Source organism: Anser cygnoides, chromosome 4 (genome assembly GCF_040182565.1).
Source record: "Anser cygnoides isolate HZ-2024a breed goose chromosome 4, Taihu_goose_T2T_genome, whole genome shotgun sequence".
Taxonomy (NCBI): Eukaryota; Metazoa; Chordata; class Aves; order Anseriformes; family Anatidae; genus Anser; species Anser cygnoides.
Window position 1 is genome coordinate 1090501 of NC_089876.1, and position 21051 is coordinate 1111551.

The 21051-nt window shown below is 43.9% G+C and overlaps 1 long non-coding RNA gene across 2 annotated transcripts; it reads left to right on the forward strand.

The window, feature by feature from the left end:
• The first annotated feature begins 1054 nt into the window (after window positions 1-1054).
• LOC125179706 (uncharacterized) lies at window positions 1055-19792 on the forward strand. 2 transcript variants are annotated; one of them, XR_010831617.1, is made up of 3 exons: window positions 1055-3072; window positions 5421-5632; window positions 18117-19792. It is a non-coding gene; the product is annotated as an uncharacterized lncRNA (long non-coding RNA). The 2 variants fall into 2 exon arrangements; XR_007157362.2 differs by lacking the exon at window positions 18117-19792 and adding an exon at window positions 9852-11385.
• Window positions 19793-21051: the final 1259 nt, after the last annotated feature.

Sequence of the window (21051 nt, forward strand, 5' to 3'; positions counted from 1 at the left end):
GCTCTGCAGGCAGAAACCAAACCATTGTCCAAATTACAAAATCCAACATGAGGTTAATAGCTTCTGATGAAAATATACAGACAATGAGATTCCCAGCAGCTCCCAGCTAAAGGCTTGCCTTTTAGAGGGCAAAAGGTTACAAAAGGTGAACTTACTCGTGCTTTGGCAGACTCATGATTGATGTGGAAATTCAACAGGAAATAATGTAATGAATTGGCAAGGCAGCTGCTGATATTCAGGAGCCTGGATCACTGAAAACCTATAACTGACAGATCAAACTCTGACTCTCCAGCTCAGATATTCCTTTCACCTTTACACGCAGATGTGAGTGCTGGAAATCCACCAAAGGTATAAACAAGATATCTCAATGCTTTGGAAAGCAAATGCCATATGAAAACAAAACAAAACCCTGAGGATTAAATGGAATGAGTTTGTAAGATATACTGGGATTCCTCAAGTTTTTAACAGCCCCTTATCTCCAGTGGGATATATTTAAGCTATGTGGAAAATGCAAAGGCAGAGCATCTGCCACAGCAGGTAGGACACTAAACAGCAGGAGAAGCATATGAAAGGAGATGGCTGAAGGAACAGAAATATCAAAACTCACTCAAAGGGGGGAAAATAAAGAAGTAAATGACAAGGAGGACAAGTAAAGAACAACAGAAATCAGAGAAGAACATAGAAGCTGTTTTGAACTCTGAAGTTTCGTCTACATTAGTGAAAGTTTATGGCCAGATGCCAGACTTGAGCAATGGTCTAATGACTTGTCAATAGGGTTATAGAACAATGCAGGTTGGAGAAGACCTCTGGAGTTCTGTTATCCAACACCCTGCTCAAAGCAGGGTCAAGTTAGATTTGAATGCAGATTTCACAGACTCACCGGATCCTAGCCCACGGTTTGGTCATCCTTATGGTAAAAACATACATTTTTTCCCCCTAATATGTAATCAGAATTTCCCTTATTGCACCTTGCATCGTTACCTCTTCTCCTGCTGCTCTGTGGGTGTGTGCAAACCTCATGAAGTTGAACAAGGCCAAGTGCAAGGTTCTGCATCTGGGCTGGGGCAATCGGAAGCACAAATACAGGCTGGGCAGAGAATGGATTGGGAGCAGCCCTGAGGAGAAGGATCTGGAGGTGCTGGTGAATGAGAAGCTCAACATGAGCCGGCAATGTGGGCTTGCAGCCCAGAAAACCAATCCTATCCTGAGCTGCAGCAAAAGCAGTGTGGGCAGCAGGGCAAGGGCTGGGATTGCCCCACTCTGCTCTGCTCTCATGAGACCCCACCTGGAGCCTGCGTTCAGCTCTATGGTGCCCAACACAAGAAGAGCATGGATGTGTTAGAGTGAGTCCAAAGGAGGCCACGAGGATGCTCAGAAGACTGGAGAACCTATGGAGACAAGCTCAGGGAGCTGGGGTTGTTCAGCCTGGAGAAGGGAAGGCTCTGGGGAAACCTCACAGCGGCCTGCCAGTGCCTAAAGGGGTCTATGGGGAAGCTGGGGAGGGACTCTGTCAAGGGGTGTAGTGAAAAGACAAGGAGCGATGGTTTTAAACTAAAAGAAGGTAGATTTAGATTAGACATAAGGAAGAAATTCTTTACTCAGAGGGTGGTGAGGCCCTGGAGCAGGCTGCCCAGAGAAGCTGTGGCTGCCCCATCCCTGGAGGTGCCCAAGGCCAGGCTGGATGGGGCTGGGGGCAGCCTGGGCTGTTGGGAGAGGGCCCTCCCCATGGCAGGGGGGTTGGAATTAGATGAAATTTAATGTCCCTTCCAATCCAAATCATTCTATGATGCTATGCATTTTCAAGAAGAATTTGTCTCCACTAACTCCATATCTTCCCCTCAGGTTGCTGAAGATAGCAATAAGATTTCCCCTTAGCCCTCCCTTCTCTTTTTCTGTATGGTTTTAACCAGCTCCAAGTAACAGACTTCTCCCAAGAAATACCTGTTCAGAGGATAACTTCAGTCAAGGACTTTCTGTAAATGGAAAGACGGGTAAGACCATCTCTTTTATTTGTATTTTTTTGGGGAAACATAACCTAGACCTAGATGTGAAGCTTCCCGTTTTATCAGTGTACACAAAACCCACTTAGCTCTTGATAATGTGATGACAGGGTTGAAGTCATAGTGAGTTGAACAAATTCCCATGTGATGGGGAGAGCACATCCATCACAGAGTCTATAGGATAGCTGGAGCCTTAAGGACAGGATCTCAGGTAAACACCCTGCCTACGAGACCTGTAAGAAAAACACCATGAAACAGCATCAGAAAACAGTACAAGAACTGCAACACAGCTGACGTTTCAGCCATGACAAATTCCCTTTGAAGATTTGGGCTTGTTTTGGGGCTGGGTTCCCTGTCACCCTGCAGTGACTGGGAGTCAGCTGGCCTGGGCAACACCTCCTCGTGCACATGAGATGTGTACGCAGCTCACCACTGAAAGTTTCAGCCTGATGAGGCTTACAGGGCTTCTTGCTTCAGTTTTCATTGTGAAAGAGTGGAAGAGAAAGTGAAACACAGCTTGTTATTAACCTTTCTTCTCTATGGCAAGCTATCCCAGAGGACCCCTGACAAGCTGAGGGTTGACGTTTACAGATAGCTGCTCCTGGAGTTCCTTAAGAGCATGTTTAAAATGCACCTCTTATTTCATGCATTTCTGTGTTTTGGAATAACTTGGAATTTTTGGAGTAAATTCTGAGCACAACAAATGCAACACATCACCACGTTTCAACCCAGATAGATGAACGCACATGCAGAAACAAGCTTTTAAAAAATAAATTAAAAAAAAAAATCAGGACTGTGTGCTCAGCACTATGAAGAGAAGTCATCAGCCAAACCTGAAGAGGAGGATATAGTACTCCAGCAAAAGCAGCTGAACTTGTAACAGTCACCAGCTGGCACACATTGAAATAGCTCAGCCTCATTCTCCAGCTGAGATCCAGCACAGCTGATCTTGGTGTAGGGCATAAATCTGCACAGAGCTCACATGTGGCCCTTCTATGCTGGGGGTAGATGTACTTGATCCTCTGGGCTTGGGAAGGTCTTGGCAAATGTGGATTTTTCTCCTTTTGCAGAGGTAAGGAGCAGCTCAATTGTTCAGCTGGGATTGAGCATACCAACCCATGGCATGACTATAATTTGAGGAGAGAAGGGAAGGGCAGAAGGGAGGCAAAGGGGAGAGAAAAATATCTGAGAGATGTGGGAAGGGAAAGAGGAGCTAACAGAGAAGAAAAAGAGAAGAGGGATGATATGAAAGCAAGAAAAGGGGAATATAGGTAGCAGAAAGGATAGTGGCTGGTGTGGTGAAGATGAGGTTTCAAACCAGGGTGACTTGAATAGGGGAAGAGGAAAGGAAGAGTGGGGAGGATGGAGTGGGGAACCACTGGGAGGTGCAGGGAGAGGCTGTATCCTTCCCTGGGTTTGCAGAGTCCTCTTGGGAGAGACAGGGGTAGCTCTTTTCTTCATTTTCCTTCAGGAAAAGCTAGCTGCTTTATGAGCTAATAGTATCTCCAGCCCCAGCCAGAGCCCAGCTAAGTAATTTGTCCGTGTCCCCCAGCCCCTCCCATGCAAACCTGCTTGCCATCCACGTGCGATCTGTTTTGACAAAAAACAAAGCTGAAGTTTCAGCGACCCCTCCGTGGCCCCCCAGTCCCTCCCACACGTGTGCATGCACACACTAATTCCTAACCAAACAATTCAGGGGCTGTTGGCTGGGTGCGTGTCCTTTGGCTGCCCTGGTGTAACCCCCAGAAGCAGCGGAATTAAGCCCTTCTTTTTAAATATTTTTGAATGATTTGCTCCAGTGAAAAGCAAAATCTGGAAAAATCCTGTCATGTTGCAGGAGCTGTCTGAGGCTTCCCCTTAAGCCCCAAACCCCACTAGAACCATCACCTCCCCTGGGACCAGTGGCCAAGACCAAAAAACGCCTTCTGGGCTCCCTTCCAGCTTTAAAAATATATTATTTATAGTACACAAATAGCCAAGGGGAGCTTTGTTTGTTCTTTCCATCTGTCCCCTGTAGCACTGCAATCCAGATTGCAAAGGGATGCTCAGGGCACCAAAGGCAACAGCCTTCTGTGGTGAAAGCAGGGCAAGGGGAACTTCTTTTTATGTGGGACTGGACACTGCAAGTGGCTACAGAGACATAGGAACAGTTTTCATACAGGCTAACCCAGTCACTGCTCATCACAACTGTCTGGAAAAGGACTTTTCTTTGACCTTTTCTCTTTCCCAGAAGCTGGATAAAATCATGCCTTTCAGAAAGCTATGAAATCTTATCTTCAAGTGAGGAAATGCATAGGAAAATGGAAGAACGGGCCACAGTTGTAGGATAATGTATTTCTTTCCTTGCCCTGCCTTGGAAAATTACTTCCTGACTTGTATTTGTTAGAAGCTGTCACGTGTCCCGAAGCAGGCAATTTTACGTGAAAATTTTGTATACCAGAATAGATCTGAATAAGTCAGGTCTGAACACTTTTCAGATTTTGTTAAAGTCATTTCTTATCCATGCTCTGGACATAGCTCACTCCCATACGTGTGCTCCCCCCTCTCTGAATGATCACTGTGTGATTCACCTCTCACTGTCCCTGGATTTTGGCTGTGTTTTAGGAATAACGTCGCTACGTTATGACTACAGCCATCTTTACAATTACTGACTTCTGAAGAAGTATGATGTTTCCCTAAATACGCTTTTCTTATCTTGCACTTTGCTCCCCTTGAGCTTAGGGGAATGTGGGGCATGGACGTAAGCCTGAATTTTGTGCCTGGACACTTTCAGGCTGTAAACAAACCACATCTTGAAACCAGCCTCCCAGGCATGGGGTCAGGCAGGTCAGTGGTAGCAGAGCATTACAAGTAACTCCCAACCGTACAATGGAAAGAGCCAAAAAGTCATCATTTGAGAGTAATGTTGCTTCAAAGCTAGAATCCTCCTTTGGCTCTGGAACAGGTATGTGGGTTAAAACAAGCTTTGCCTACACTGCAAAGACCCCGTATGTCTGAGGTTGCCATACCTAATTCAATGACGTTTTTTGCAGTTCAAAATGGCTGAAGTAGTGTGAAGGCTAGGGTCCAGCTCACTAGTATGGTGTTTTTGTCTATACACATCTGAGGGCTGTGTTGCTTGTCCTGTGGCATGCCACCGTCATCCTTGCTGCCTGTAGGAAGAGGTCTGTGGTAAGAACCACCATTAATCCTACACCAGAGTCTGTCTTGGAGAAAATTGCCTCATTTAATCCAATGAAGTGAAATAATAAGATGAGAACTCTGCTCTGTTTGATGCAGACTGCCTCTGTCTTTGGCCAAAAATAGCTGAACCTGTGTGAACGCTGCAGGAGAAGGTCATGGTGTGCATTTCCTCACAAAGGACTTCTCCAGGTCTCCAGTCTCTGGAGCACTAAAACGAGGTTTTCTACTTCTCCCCAGGCTTTTGGAGGTTCTGAAAAACCAGGCAACATCAGCTGCTGCACCTTTTGCCCCCTACAGGACACAGACGTTGTCCAGGGCAAAGTGCAGCTGGAGCCTAGAGAAGAATGTGCCTTCACCAGGGCATTTACCAGCGCTGCTCAGAGCTTCAGCAAGATGGAAAAGCCTCCTACAAAGCAAACCAAGGGCTGCCATGGAGAAGAGAGAAGCAGGTAAGGCAAATCCTGAACACTACTCCAACCCTTGCTTATTACTTCCCTTTCACCTGGGAAGGATCAGGACAAAAGTAGGTGTATATGGCACTACTGGTCTGGGCATTCCTGTGATTCTAGCAGCAGAGATGATCAGAGAAAGGAGGTTTTTGGCTTTGGTCTTCCAAAACACTTTCCAGATATGTATTTTGTAAGCTTGATGCTCTCAGGCTGTGTGTCCCACTCTTCCCTGACCTCGTCTCGTGTGTCTGTCTGCTGCAGGCTCTTGCATTGCAGCTTTCTTCACTGGAATATGATGGTGTGTTAGATGTGTCCAGACCCTGGGCTTATCTTGGACTTCTCTTAAGAAAAAGAGGAGAAACTTTGTCCTGTGGGGTGGTTCTAGAATCCAGTTGGAGAAAATAAAGGGAATGCAAAGGGAAATGGGAGGCTTTGCTGGTGGCAGACGAAGAGTAAATGAACCTGAGGTGTTACACATAGTAGAAAGAAGAAGAAAGAGTGAAAAAGCAAAAGAAAAAAGATCACAGCTGGGGCTTTGAATGGAACTAAAAGATTCATAATTGTGGAGAAGAAGCTGAGGAGCTTGCACCTGAGATGGGAAAAGCAGGGAGAGCAAGGTAGTGATCACAGAGAGGATTAAGGAGAAGGGAATCTGTGTGAAAGCCTTGATTCAGGATCCCATCTGCCACCGCAATGCAGAACTGGACAAGATCACACACCCACAGGCGAACCTCTTCTGACCTCAACCTTTCAAATTCTGGTTCACCTAAGTTCAGTCTTACCCCAGCTGTTGTGTATTTACCTCTCTTTTCCTCAATCTTTGAATAGAGGGTATTAGCATAATGTGTTTGACAGCCCCTTCCCTCCCCTCCAAAGTTCCCTTGGGAGAGAATGAATACATCAACACCTACCACTGAGTCATAGAGGCTGAGGGGAGCTGTTGATTTTAGGTTGGAAAGATTGCTAAAATTAAATAAACAATATACCGGACCAAAGAAAGTTCCTTTGTCCATAACTCCCTGGATCCACTTACAAAAATTTAAGCTCACCAGAAACCAGACCTTTGTTTGGAGAGGGAAATGCGGAAGGGAAGCACTAAGATGTTAGTTGACACGTACAGGGGGGGGAAAAAAAATGTGAATAGAAGAACATGTGACCAGAAGGGCCTTTCTGGGCCAGTTAATCCACCCCAGGCCAAGCCAGGCAACCACAACATATCATTGCTTTCCTAAAGTGATCAAGCCTGTGTTTAAAATGTTAAAGTTGTTTGCTTCCAATAGCTTCCTTGGAGGACAACAGCAGAAGCTCCCTGCTCTCATGGTCACAAACTTTCACGTCCAACCTAAATTTATCCACAGCCAGTTTTTAGCCACTTTGCCAGCACTGCTTCTCTACTTCTTCTCTGATGTTTCATCATCCACGTCTGTGACTAGAAAACAATCACAACAGTCTCATTTTGCCAAGTCAAATCAGTGTTATGTTGTCCCCACTTGGAAGACAGTTTTTCTTTTTCATGATCCTTCATCTAGTGTCAGTTCCTCCTGTTTGGATGATCAATAATCTCCAGGAGTTAACACAAGGTCTGAGCATACCTACAGCAAAGGCAGGAAGACTGCTTTGTTGCTGTTGGATGTACCTGGCTTGATGCATCCCACAAGATCTTTGAATAACTGAGTTTTGGTTAAAAGGCTTAGGTTTTTTAAAAATAGTATGTGTACAATTTTTTTTGCCTTATATCCAACTGAAAAAGAAGAATTTCTGGCTGTAAGTCTTGAATTGCAGGGCTTTACATTACTATTTTCATTATGTCACTTACCAATGTCATGTGTTTCTTACCTCCTATTTAATATTTCAGCCTTTTTTTATAATGACAGTGCTTCCTCTCTCAGCAGCAGATTTCATCAGAGTGCACCCCCTTTTCAGGGTGAGGTTTTGTTCAATAAACTTGGTTACTAATATTATTCTTAGACTGTTCCATTATATGAACCTCTTTCAAGTCTGATATAATCTCTATTGACGATGCCTCTTCTCATCTCCTCTTTAGACAGTTTTGATGTGATTTCTATTTCAATCACTGTGTTGTTCTTAACTAAAGACACCTCACATGGCACTCTATCAAAGTCTTGACTGAACTCTGGTCATATGAGATCAGCTTCATTTCCTTTATCTAGAAAACATTTCACTTTTATCTTGCTGAGATAAAATTGTAATCACTAATTTCACAAAAAGTTCATTTCCTATTGTTAAAGCTAGGACTCATCTTTGCTGTAATACAGCCAAACATTTCTAGTCTGGTCTTGACACAGATAGCTAACATCCATGTTATCTGATTTGCAGATTCATGTGCCAGTTCCTTTTGCATTCGGGGACAGAGAAGATCCTGTTTTTTTCTTTTCTTCTCCAGCTTTGATCATTGCTTAGATCTTGCTTTGCTGGCTGTCATTCTCTGCCTTCTCTGAATCACAAAATGGTTACAATTGGAAGGGACCTCTGGAAACCATCCATGCCAAGGCCCCTACACAAAACAGGGTCACCTAGAACAAGTTGCTCAAGGCAATTACTGACTAGCTTTTTGAATATTTCTGAGTATGGTGACTCGACACATTCACTGCTCTGTACAGCATCATGATTTTAAATGAAAACCCAGACAGTTTTCTTTTTTTATGCCATGTTCAGAATGTTTTCTCTCTCTAATACATACCCAATGAATATTTGTTGCATTTTTTTTATTCCTATATTCTCTTTTTATTGGCATAGCTGAAATACTTTCTGCTGCTTATTTTAATACCTCTCATCAAGGAACAAGTCAAACCCTTCTTGACAATGCACACTTAATCCCCAAAGCCCACTAGTCTCCCAGGTAGAGCTTCATTGGAAGAATTAATCTATTTTAGTGTTATTGTATTTTTATCTTTCATGCTCTTTCAGGATTCCCTGATTGTTTCTATTTTATTCTGCAGGAATTTTGATATGGTTTCATATTCCTTTTTCATGAGATTCAGATTTTTCACATTCAGAAAGGTCTAATCTTCCTGTTCCTTATCCATGTACAACACCCATTGTGGTTAGTGAAAAACTGCAAACGTTTGTGTACTAATGAAGGAGCTGGGACAAAACAACAACATGGAACACCTGGAACTATGAGTTCAAGAAATCAAATATTAAAATTATTAAATAACATCAGTAGAAAAAACAGGAAGCTTTGTTCCTGAGGAAGGACAGGAAAAAAAAAATATTTGCAGTACATGTTAATGATGTGATACATTGGAAAAACAAAAAAAAATTTTTTTTCTTATGGCTAAGTAACTTCATAGGAAGCACAACAGGAGAATCAGAGCCAGGAGTTCTCAAAAGATGTTGATGTATAGACTTGGATAGAGACTGCAGACTCTCTAGGATTACAAGACTGAGAAAGCCTTCTGAAGAGGCATGTTATTATTGAAGTATTTAGCTTCATTTCTTTCAATGTACCCACTTAGTTATATGTTCAGGAAACTTATTGCTAGCTGTGATAACTGAAAGGTTTCATCATGAAAATGTCATTGAGCGTACTCACTTCTTGCAAGTAAATGCTGTACACAAATAGCCAAGGTACAGTTGAAAGGTGAGGATAACTTTAAGAGGGTTATTCCTTCTTTCCTTGTTATTTCATGTGTGTCTTGAAGGCATATACTGGTTCGTGACTGTATAGTCCAATCATACGTAAATTATCCTAAAAGACAATAACACTATTATATTCTAGCAATACATTGCTTTCAAGTGACCTCTTTACATCCTTGTTTCAATCCTAACTTGGAAATCCTTTTACTTGCTAGACATAAATTCCCAGCCCTGCACAGCCACAAGCTCTTTGTTTAGAAGATAAAGGAATGAATCATTTTAGAAATGCTCAAGTGGTTTACAATATGCAATGAAAAATAGACATTGTGTTTAAAATAGATGGCTGTACAGTGTATTTTTTTTATAAAATTGTGTTTTGCAACTCATATCCCATAGAGGACAGCAAGCTGACAGCAACAGAAACATGAATCCAGGGTGAGTCAGGGTCAGTTTAGTTTCAGTACGTGGATCACTCCGGATCCACTGAGAACTGTTCAGGAACTTATACGCCAACCCCCCCACAAAAACAAAACAAAACCCCACCGTGTGTGTGTGTGTGTATGAATCCTTATCCCCAGGACCTAACTGACTTTTTGTCCATTGGCTCATTTGTTTATAGCACGTCCTGGATGGATCTGTCACATGCCTTCCTGCCTCGAGGCCCCCAGGTTGTGAGGGTACGTCCCTCCCTGCAGGCTGAATTCTTCCCTCTGGAGCACAGGGAGGTTCACAGTAGGGTTGCAAGAGATGTGAGCCCGGTGTCAGGTCACCATGACACAGTGTCAGACAACACAGACCTCGTCTTGTTCCATGAGTCCCCGTAAAACAATGCCTCCAGCCCCTGAGATTTATTATTGAGGGTTATTAATTCCTCAGGTTGTGAAAATACAGGATAACAAACAGATTCTGGCATACTTTGTTCATTTTTTTCTCTCTCCTTCCTATTCCCTCCCTGTTTGTGTGATTCCTGAGCATGATAATGTAGTTTAAACACGAATCCTAAAGTTTCAGAAACTTTGGAAGTCATGGACAACTCCATGTGCAGTCTGGATCCTGGGAGAACTGCCTTCAGAGCCTTGTCCATAAACTCTGTGTGTGGTCTCAGTGAAGTCATTGGAAGTCCAGATTTTTCCACCTAACTCAACTGCCTGAGTTAGGGGCCAAAGATGAGATTTGCTGCAACTCTCTTGAGCACTTGAAAAGTGAGGTGACGAGGCAGGATGGCCAACCACCGAGTGGCTCCAGAGAGAGACCCAGGTATGTGGCGGCGTAAATCACACCTTGGTGCTCACTAGTGGTACAGAGGGTGTAAGTTACCTCTTATTCCTTCCCTAGCTAATTTGGAGAAGAGTCCCAATCTGGTAGGATCTCATAGGTAGGGGAGATCTATCCGGGTCTTAGAAACAAGTGCCAGGCTACGTTCTCAAGACTCCTGGACTGGCTCCAGGAGCAAATTATTATCAGTCCCCATGGCACAGTGCTCGGCTGTAGTGTTTCCAGTCTGCTCGCTATGACAGAGCCCTCTGTGATGCAACAGGAACAAAAAACTCAGCTTCTCCTGGCATTTAGAAAGAGGTTATATGCTTTTAAGGACAGTCTCGAAAAGTTCTGATAAAGAAAGAAGCTCAAAAGACGCGCCTTCCCTGCCCCGCGGGCCGCCGCCATTTACCTCATATCAGGTGAGGCGGGCCGAGGGGGAGCGGCCTGGCCGCGGGGAGGCAGTGCTGGCCTGCCGCCTGTTGCCCTGTGGGAGCCGCGGCTGAGCCTCCGGCCTTCTCCGTGTTAAAAGCAGGAGTTAAAGCGTTTTAAAGAATTGCGGTGTGTCCCTCCCTCATGTGAGAAAGGTTTCTAGGGAAGGCTGCATCAGGAGAGCCTCCAGAGACTTCCAGGATCGCTGCCTTAGCTGGGTGTCACGGGCTTGGCCTGTGGGCACGTCTCAGGGCGTGAGGAACAGGTTTTAGAAAGCCTCAGCACCCAGTCAGGTTCTCTTATCCCTCCTGGTGGAACTGTGGATGGCAAACTGGGGTCTTGGTCTCAGTACGATGGGGCTTTGCCTAAACTCTAGCACACCCATATAAGATATAAATAATGTATAGATATTATATAGATAATTTGGTTTCTGTTCAGTGCAGCAAATGAGTGATTTTTTTGTTGTTGTTGGTTTTTTTTTTTTTTTTTTTTTACACTTTTTCAAATCAGAAATTTTTCATTTTGGAAACTTTTGGTGGAAATTTCAGTTGTGATGAAGAGAAGCTGCTCGTGCTCTCCTGTTGCCTCCTCTTGAGTGCTCAGTTGTCAGAAGCAGTGACAGCACAGATTACTAAGCACTCGTTGTTCTGGATTTGGAGCACTGGACTATGCTCTCAGTCATATGGTCTGAATTCTGATTTTGGGTAGACCTGTGTGGAGCCAGGAGTTGGACTTGGTGATCCTTGTGGGTCCCTTCCAGCTCAGGATATTCTGTGGTTCTGTGACTGAAACTGTTTGCCTGGCTTGATAGCAACTTTGCCTGACAGTCCAAGGAAACACCTTCACGTTGTCGCTTAAGGGTGCAAAAAGTCTCACTGAGTGCATCTCTTGGAAGGAAGGGAGATTCATTCAATAATCAAGCCTCACTTCTCCTTTCAGTGCAGGAACTGCCCAAAGATGTAGCAGATTTAACAGTAAACTACACTTATATTGATTTTCCCATGCTCTTATCCTGATACGCTGCTAACAACGCTGACTTGAAAGACTCTCCCCCAACATAGGCATGCTTCACCGCATCCTTTTCCTGTAGACCTTGCTCTTATCTTGTCTCATTTCTGCATGCACTTTGTGCGTGGCAAAGATGATACCTTCAGCCCCAGGTGATTCTAGGGAGCAAGCTTTTAGCCAAAATGAAATCAGATCAACTACAGCAAGTTGATCAACTACTTGTGGTTCAGCACTACCACAAGTGTCTCTGCTAAGGCTTGTAACACTGGTAAGTCTGTAAAGTGGCAGTCAGGTGTGGTGTGCCTAAGAGAAACACACCCTCGTGTTACTGGCTATTTACACATGTACGTATTGCTATCACATTTGGAGACAACTGCATGTTCTGTAACTTATGCTTTAGCAAAATCTAGAATAGATACTCAGGAAAAATTAAAGGAAAGAAAAAAAATAGTCTCAAGGAGTGCATCATATGGCAAAGTTTTTTTTCAGGTTCTGTTCATTATGGATTACAAAGTCTCAGGATGAGAAACTCATTCTGTTCATCTGGCATTTCTTCTTATCATGCCAATTTAAATGGAGTCATCATGGCCCTCTCTGAATATTCTTCCAGCTCCTGGAAATTGCTAAGCACAGCAGAAAATGTGAGACATTGTAGAAAGGAAAATAACCATGAAAGGAGAGCTCTTTGATATCCCCAAATGACACAAGACAAATCACATTTATGAACTGAACAAGGGAGGTGAAGGAGGGAGGGAGGGAACAGCTCCATTTGCTGGGCCTAAAACCCAGGCTGAATCCTGAAGAAACCCCTTCTGAGTTATGAAAACACTGAGTAGACATTTATTCTGGTGGTGTTTCTTCCTCCACCCTCTCCATTTTCACATGCTTTGGTATTACTACAGTCTTCTAGGATCAGACACAGAGTCACCACATCTCTGGAGAGCACTTCATTTTCCATTTGTCTTGAGCCAGCCATTATGGATTGTGAGTTTTGGAACCTGAGATCTCGCCTAAAGGGCTCTGAATAAGTGCCACACTGAATCCTTTTGCCTAATAACATTTTTGCTTTGTTAAAACTAGACATGATGGAACCAGGCTTCCAGGGTCTGCTTCAGACCATTTTGGTTGTGTCTACACAGCAAAGAGAAGCAGAGCACCTAAGTTTCCAAACCAGCACCAAACCTGGTCAGTAAATCCAGGCTGTGCTGCAGATTTGTTCTTGTTCCAAGAGGACTTAACATTGCTCTGTACCACAGCTATGCCACGTGCAGATCTCATCCTAGCTCATGTTGCAAAAGCAGAAATCTCAGTAGAGTGCTCCACTATGCAGAGATGCCTTTGTCCTTCCTCTCCCTGAGGACCACAACTAGCCTGAGAGGTCATCTGAGCAAAAACAGGAGTCCTGACTTCTATCTTCGTGCAGTTGTTATCCCTGCTGTTGATAGAGTAAGAAAAAATGGTTTAGCTACTTTGCAGACTTCTAGACAGAAAAGACGATTCCTGCTACAGGGAAGGAAGAGCCTGATGACCCAACCCAAAGAACTACAGGGAGTGGGGTGGAAAATTACACACAGACTCGGTGGTGATGCTTTACACATGCCTGCCTAGTTAAAACACTATATCTTCAAAGTAATTGCTCTGGACACATTTGTGATCTTTCTTCTATGGTTGGGAAATACAAAAGGCAAAAGTATATGTACTGGGGTAACAGCCACTAACTTCTGACTCAACTTTCTTACAGAATAGTTGTTCTTTCCCAGTAAAGTGGGGTCTGTATGAACGTTTTTCCTGAAAAAAAAACAGGCAAGTGCTGTCAGCACTTTCTTTGAACAACAGAACAGTGCAGGAGACACTGATTTTCCTAGTCATTTGCTGACCAGATACAATCCTTATCCCTTTTGACTGCTACTTATTATAATTCCATTGAAAACAAGTCTTAATGTAGCAATACTGTCACAGTACAGGAAAATCATGAATGGTAAAATAAGAAACTGAGATATTTCAGTTGTCCTGAAATAGGTTCATGCATTCATAAAGAGAGAAATGTGATCTGCTTTTGCTGTCTCTGTATTTTTATACAGCTGAACTAGAAGAATATGCTATAGATGTCCTGTTTTAGGGTTTTTGACCATTGCAAAACCTTAACATCCTTCCTGGCCACTTTTCCACGTAGTTTTCCTTGTAGGTATTGACACAGAAGTCCCTCATCAGAGTTATTTTTCTCCTGTTCCAAATCAGCACCACCTAGGATTGGTGCTATAAAGTGCGATAAGCGATAAGGAGTGGTGAGACCCAAATAAGCCAAATAATCTTTTTGCTGTGTAGTCCTGGAGTTTTATTTATTTATTTTTCTGAAAGGGCAGAGATACTGTTCATCTTGCCTGTGGAAGAGGTCAGCCTGAGCTCAAGACAAAGCTGACATCAATACTGTGGGCATAGTGTCTCACAGACTTGCAGTTTTGAGTGGGAAAAGCGACCATAATATTTCAAAACGAAGATCTGTTCCTATCCATGATGCAACTTCAAACACAAATTATATGCTGTGGTGGAGCACACCAGCCAAACGTCCTGTTTTGTACAATCTCTGTCACTAAAGCAAGTGGGACCCACAAGCCTGTAAGCAGCCAAGATGTTTAATTATTCTTTCATTCCCTGAAATAGTTTTTGGTGCTCAAATAGCAGTTCCTAACCATGGGGCAGGAGTTAGCTCAAACCAGTTCCAGCAGGCAGTTTGGATGGGGCCACACTTGTTAAGAGATGTATGGAAAGTGTAACTATAGGGATGCAACCCATCACGTGTCATTTGCCTTCATATCTCATGAATGCTCTGTTTACCACTTTATTTATTAGGAAAGGTGAAGTCTTTCTGTTTCTGCTAGGCTCTTCTCGCCTTAGCTTGCAAGCAAGGGCTTTGGGTGTCATGGTGAAGGAAATGGTTCTTCTGCTGCAGATATGAAGGGATTTCACCTGTGAAAAAAGAATATTTTGAGAAGAAAACAACACTTTTGGAAACTGCAACACCTTTGTTTGCCTTGACAACGAACAACAGTGCTGTTAAAAATGTAGTGGTGTGCTGTACTGTACCAGATGAGGTATCTGCAACAGAGACTAGAGGGGATCAATGCTGTTGTACGAAGGTGATGAGAACCTGCCAGAGAGGTCACTGCGGTTCTGCAGTGCAGAGGTCTGGTGAACCACATCCACAACAGATGGAGTCCATGTGGAGTCACGCAAAGGAGGGGCAGTAAGTGTCAGGTGCTCACCAGAGCTGTCAAGGCTGGAGAAAAGCAGTCTGTGTTTCAGCCTAGCAAAAGAGAAGTTGATGATCAAACTTCTCTTTATCAATATGCTAAGGTACAGATAACGTGGAAGGAAAAGACCTGATCATGATGAGAAATGTTGGGCATAAAGGGGATGAGAGTGACGCAGTATGAGTGGCTATGGGCTGGAAGGAGGCAGCAGATCCCTGCCTGAGGGAGAAGTGAGAGCCTGCAAAGACCTCCCTGAGGAGAGCAAGGAGGGCAATGAACCTCAGCAGGTGGAAAAGCTGTGTGCGAGGGCTCCCTGCGGCAGCAGATGTTGGCTCAGTAATCCAGGGCAGGCTGCCTGCCCTTAAACTCCTAACTCAAGTCTTCTGCATCTTGGTTTATCGCTGTACCTTCATCATTCACCTGAAGAAAAGCCACAGTTACAGGCGTAAAAGGATACATGTGGCTAAAGCCAATCAGAACTTTTTTATTAACTAAGAGTGCTTTTAACTTATTGACCATCTCTGGGGAAAAAATATTCCATTTACCCATTCCGATTAAAAATGTAGGGGATTTCATCTAAAAGCAAAAATTCTCAACTCCCTACAGCTAGGCTGAAAAAATATTTTATTTGGAGTTCTGATTTTTCTATAGGATCTCACAACTTTCTTTTTTTTTTTTCTATTCGGTACAAAATTGAAAGAGATGAATTAAAAAATGAAACAGGAATAATAATTAAATCTCCAGAATGTTTTCAGAGGGCAGCAACAATTCCCCAGCCACATTGGCTAGAGAGACTAAGATTTAGGAGGTAGTGTTTGATGCCTGCAAATTTACTTTGGTAAAACAATTTCATGGTGCCTCCCCTCATGTGTTTCCAAAGAACTCTGGGCAATCAGTGGGAAATACAGGTGAGGGGTGTGTGCTTGGTTTAAGTGATGCCTCCAAATTTAGAGGAATTGCTCCTTGCTTCACCTTTGCCAACCGTAAAGTGCTGCCGATAGCACCTTTCAGCTGACCTCACAGGAGTGTTGGTAGAGTTAAGACAATGTGCGTAAAATGCTTTGACTGTGAGTAAGTGCTTGTTATTATTAGATAAACATTCTGAAAAGTTCATTCATATAAACATCTGCATTGTTACTTAGGAAATTCTTTTGAACTGAACAGTACTTAGCCATTTGGTATGACAAACATTGTCATGCTGAATGACCTCCTTTTGCCCCCAGAAAGTAATCAGACCCTGCAAAGGAGCACTCACCAAACCTCAGCTCTCAAATGAAGCTCAGGCATCGCTGGGACTGGCCTTTCTTCCCCAGGCCTCACTCTATCTTTCCTTCAGAGAGGGGGAAACTGAGGCACCAAGTGGTCGTAGCAAGTGACATCCTCAAGGATAAACTTGTATTCTCCCTAGCCTGAACATACATCTGTCCAACAACGAAAACTACTTTAGGTGACATCTCCAAGAAGCTTGTCTGTTAAAAATCAAAACAGTTCCTTGGATGACATTTGGCTGATGGCTACTATCCAGTTCTAGGGTTTAACTGAAAGGCTCCTTAAAACAATTAGAGAAATACATGAATGAGGTGACTCCTCTGAGCCCTTTTCTCCACTACCCTCCAAATGCCCCAGATGAGTTGACACTTTACAGCTCATATACTGGAGGCAGTTGCCCATGTGAGTTTTTCTGTTTGAGTTATTCTTGTTTACTTTTACTTGTTGATTTCTTCATGTTGGAGTGTGTGTCATTTCCCAATCTGCTCTTCTGACCTAATCAGAGGACATCATGCCCCTCTTGTCGTCGTACTGGCGTAGCAGAGCTCATTGTAAGGAAAGATGCTGACCTGTTTTTGTTTGTTTTTGAGGGTGATGCACAGAGCTCCATAAATAAGTTCTTGTTTCAAGATGACCTAACAGATTTCAGGAATAGCTGGAATACAGCACTTTCTGAAAGCACAAGAATTTTTTGATAAGCTCAAGTAACAAAATAAATGAGCTATCCTGTACTATAAGCCTCCAATAGAATCATGGAATGGTTTGGGTTGGAAGGGACCTTAAAGCCCCCCCCAGGCCCACCCCTGCCATGGGTAGGGCCCTCTCCCACCAGCCCAGGCTGCCCCCAGCCCCATCCAGCCTGGCCTTGGGCACTGCCAGGGATGGGGCAGCCACAGCTCCTCTGGGCAGCCTGCTCCAGGGCCTCACCACCCTCTGAGTAAATAATATCCTCCTAACATCTAATCTAAATCTTCTTTTGCTTTTCTTTTAAAACTTCTCCCTCTTGCTCTTTCACTAATAAATAAATAATGTTGCTCTCCATCTTTTATATAAGCCCCCTCTAGTTACTGAAAGGCCACAGCGAGGTCACCCTGGAGCCTTCTCTTCCCCAGGCTGAACAACCCCAGCTCTCTCAGCCTTTCTTCATAGGAAAGGTGCTCCAGCCCTCTGAGCATCTTCGTGGCCTTCCAAATAGTCCACATTTCAAATCCATACCTCTCCAATGTAGAGGACAGGATGTCATGTGGGACCACGTCAAAGGCCTTGCAGAAGTCTTCCCTTGTCAGCTGATGCAGTCACTCCATCACAGAAGACCACCAGAGTGGTCAGGCCCGATTTGCCCTTGGTGAAGCCATGCTGGCTGCCTCAGATCACCTCCTTGTCCTGCCTGTGCCCTGAAAACATCCGTTCCTGCACTGGCTGAGGGAAGGCCCCTGCACACCCCCCCCCAGGTTCACGATGTGCAGCAAATGACTTCTGATTCCCTGCAGTAGAGGGCAGCAATGACACACACACACAAAAGCCACTTAATTACAAATGGCTTGGAAAAAAAAAATATATATATATATATATGTAACTTGCCTAAAAAAAGCTGTGTTGTGTGTGGGGGAAAAGCTTAGTTCCACTATAATAAGTTCTAAGGTCAGGGATTCTTTTTATTTTTGCAGTGAGTGATTTCTTTAACATCCAAAACAGTGGGAGGAGAGCAAAAACAGAGATTGCTGGAAAGGAGATGTGACACTACAGTCATTGAAACAGAGCAAGTACCCACAGCCATCCACTGCAGCAAGAATCCCTGAGTCCTCGTTGCTTCCCTGGAGGGCTTGAAATTAAAAACAGCCCAGGGAAAGATTTACTAGCTTGGATCACATCAAACCTGAACCAACTCCTTGCCACCAAGTCCGTGGTTTTGGAGAGGTTGGTTTATATTTAGGCTCTCTGTCCCAACTCTTCTGTCAAACCTGTGGTCTCAGGATAAAAGGCGGCCTTAGGAATCCAACCCAATGCTACTGTGGTGCTACTCAGGGTATGTCACTACTCAGGGTATATCTCCTGGAAAGGAATAATGTTGTTGGCATCCACGTGGGGCTTTGGAGTTAATTCCTTACAACACAGAAAGTTGGGCTATAGGTACCAGTGCAAAGGGGGCAACAAAACAGAATGCACCAGTATAAATTACTGCACAGAGTGCAAAGCAATAGGAAACTAAGCTGGGAATGCAGCTAGATCTTTTCCACGAGCACTGTGTTGGGAAAAAGCCAGGACAGCCGTTCATGTGAATATTCTTCTGTTTCTCTGGGCCATCTGATAGCTTGTCTTTATCTCTTTGATACCTCATTTTTGGGATGGGAAACACCGTTTGTGGCAACCTGTCATAGTGAATATAACGTATGCAACATGGTGCTGCTTTTTTGAGTGATTTGTCCAACAGCCTGGACAAATTGATTAGTGTAGTTTTAGGTCCTCTTGGGTTCAAGAGCTGCTGAAGAAGCTCACGTTTCCTTCCTGCTAGTGGCCTGAGAACAGGTATAATATTTAAACCAATATGCTCGTGCTGTGCAAGGGCCGCTGCTCTGTGACTGCTCCTGGCACACGAGAAGTGCAGTGTAGAGGGGGAACAACACTGGGTCACATCCATCAGCTCCTGGGACCACGCACACCATTGGAATTGCTGTGTCAGTGTCACAGAAATGCTTCAGGTGTGTCCTAGGGTCTGAAGAACATGGTGCTAGGGAAAGAGTTAAAAGTGGGGTGCTGAGATTTCCCTGAGAAAGCATGGGATGCTGGGCAAGGCAGAGAAAGAATGAGATAACAACAAGGTGAAATCAAAAAGATGTTGTGATAGTTAAAAGCTCCCTTGAATATGGGACACTGCTGGCAGCCATGCCATCTTTTGCTTCCAGCAAAAAGTTACCTTTTGGATACAGAAATCATATCTCACAGGCTGGGGACGAGGTCCTCAAGGCAGTGTGATGGAGGTGCCACTAGCTGTGATACCTCATAGCAATGCCTGCACCAGCTCTCAAGCTAAGTTCACAGGGGACAGAGGCCCACATCTGACAGCCTGACCTGTTGTCTAGGGAGGTTTGCTGCTTGATGGGTTCTCAAATCAGGGACTTTGCAGAGAGACTGATGAGGCTGGTTCAGCTCTCAGACTATTTCCTTCTGCTGCTTTTCCATGTAAGCAACAGCAATATGGTCACGGGGGCTTGGGCTTCTACAAGTACATCAGCAGAAAAATGAAGAATAGAGAAAATGGCAAAGGACACAGAAAAGGTTAAGGTACTCAATATTCTTCATCTCCACCTTTACTGGTAACATCAGCCTGCAGAAATACTGGGACCCTGAGAAGAGAAGGGAAGTCTGGAGCAAAGAAGACAATGTCAGTGGAGGAGGATCAGTTAAATCAATCAGACACAAGTTCATAGAGCCTGATGGGATGCACCCATGAGTACTAAGGGAGCTGGCTGGTGTCATTGCAAGGTGTCATTGCGTTTCCACCCCTGGAGATACTCTAACCCTGACTGCACGGCCTTGAGTGACCAACTCTAGGTGACGCTGCTTTGATCAGGACAGTTGGTCTTCATGATCTCCAGATGTTCATTCCAACTTCAGTTTTTGTGATTCTGTGATATGGATAAAACCAGAAAGGACCTTGTTGCTCCTGCCTGTCCCAGCAACCATTAAACCATTACAGCAGCTTGGAACTGAGCCCTGTCAGTTTACCCTGAAGTCTGGAAGTCCTGGCTTCTCTACAGCAGCTCAGTTGTCTCCTCCCATGAGGAGTCCCAAGGAAGAAGAGTTTCAGCTCCTGGCTGTTGCATTCAGGAAAAAAACAAAAAACAAAAACAAAACAAAAAAAAAAAACAAAAAAAAAACACTCTTCATTTATCTTTTCTGTGCTCAGGCAGAGAATGAGAGAATAACTTCCATACCCACTGCGGAAAACTCACCAACTCCAGGAGTTCCCCACATCCAAGCTGGGTACTGGGCACTGGCCTGCCAAAGAGATTGGTGGTGAATATTGTCTGGGTTGCAGGAAGATCACCATAGTTTCCACTGTAGATACAGGCTTAGGTGTATGTTCTAAGTCAGTGCCTTTCAGCCTCTTGCCATTTCGGATTTCTGTAAACACTCCCACAGAGGTGTCAGTCATTTGATGAGGAAATGATTGTGAGGAAACGCAGCATCCCTGCGGCACACTGTCTGGAGACACCACATGCCTGAATTGGCTTTTCTTGCTTGTTTTTCACAGATCAAGTAAGAAAAGTCTTTAAACTGCTACTTGAAAATAAAATATTCAACTTGCCCATCATTTGAGATCATTGAAGAATTTTGCAGAGGTACATTCCCTCAACTGTCTTCTCTGTAAGGGTACCTGAGGTAATCATCATTCTTTCTTCACCTTGGAAGTGATAAAGTAGACAGCTTCAAATCCATCTCATGACTATTTACGTATTTCTACAACTTCTCTAGAACAGCATGCACACATATACTAATTAATAATAGTGTACTTACCAGAATAGATAACATTGTTAGATGCTATTTTTAGCTCAGAGGGTTGTCCAAAGAAATTTTACCTTCCTCATTTTATCCATGAGG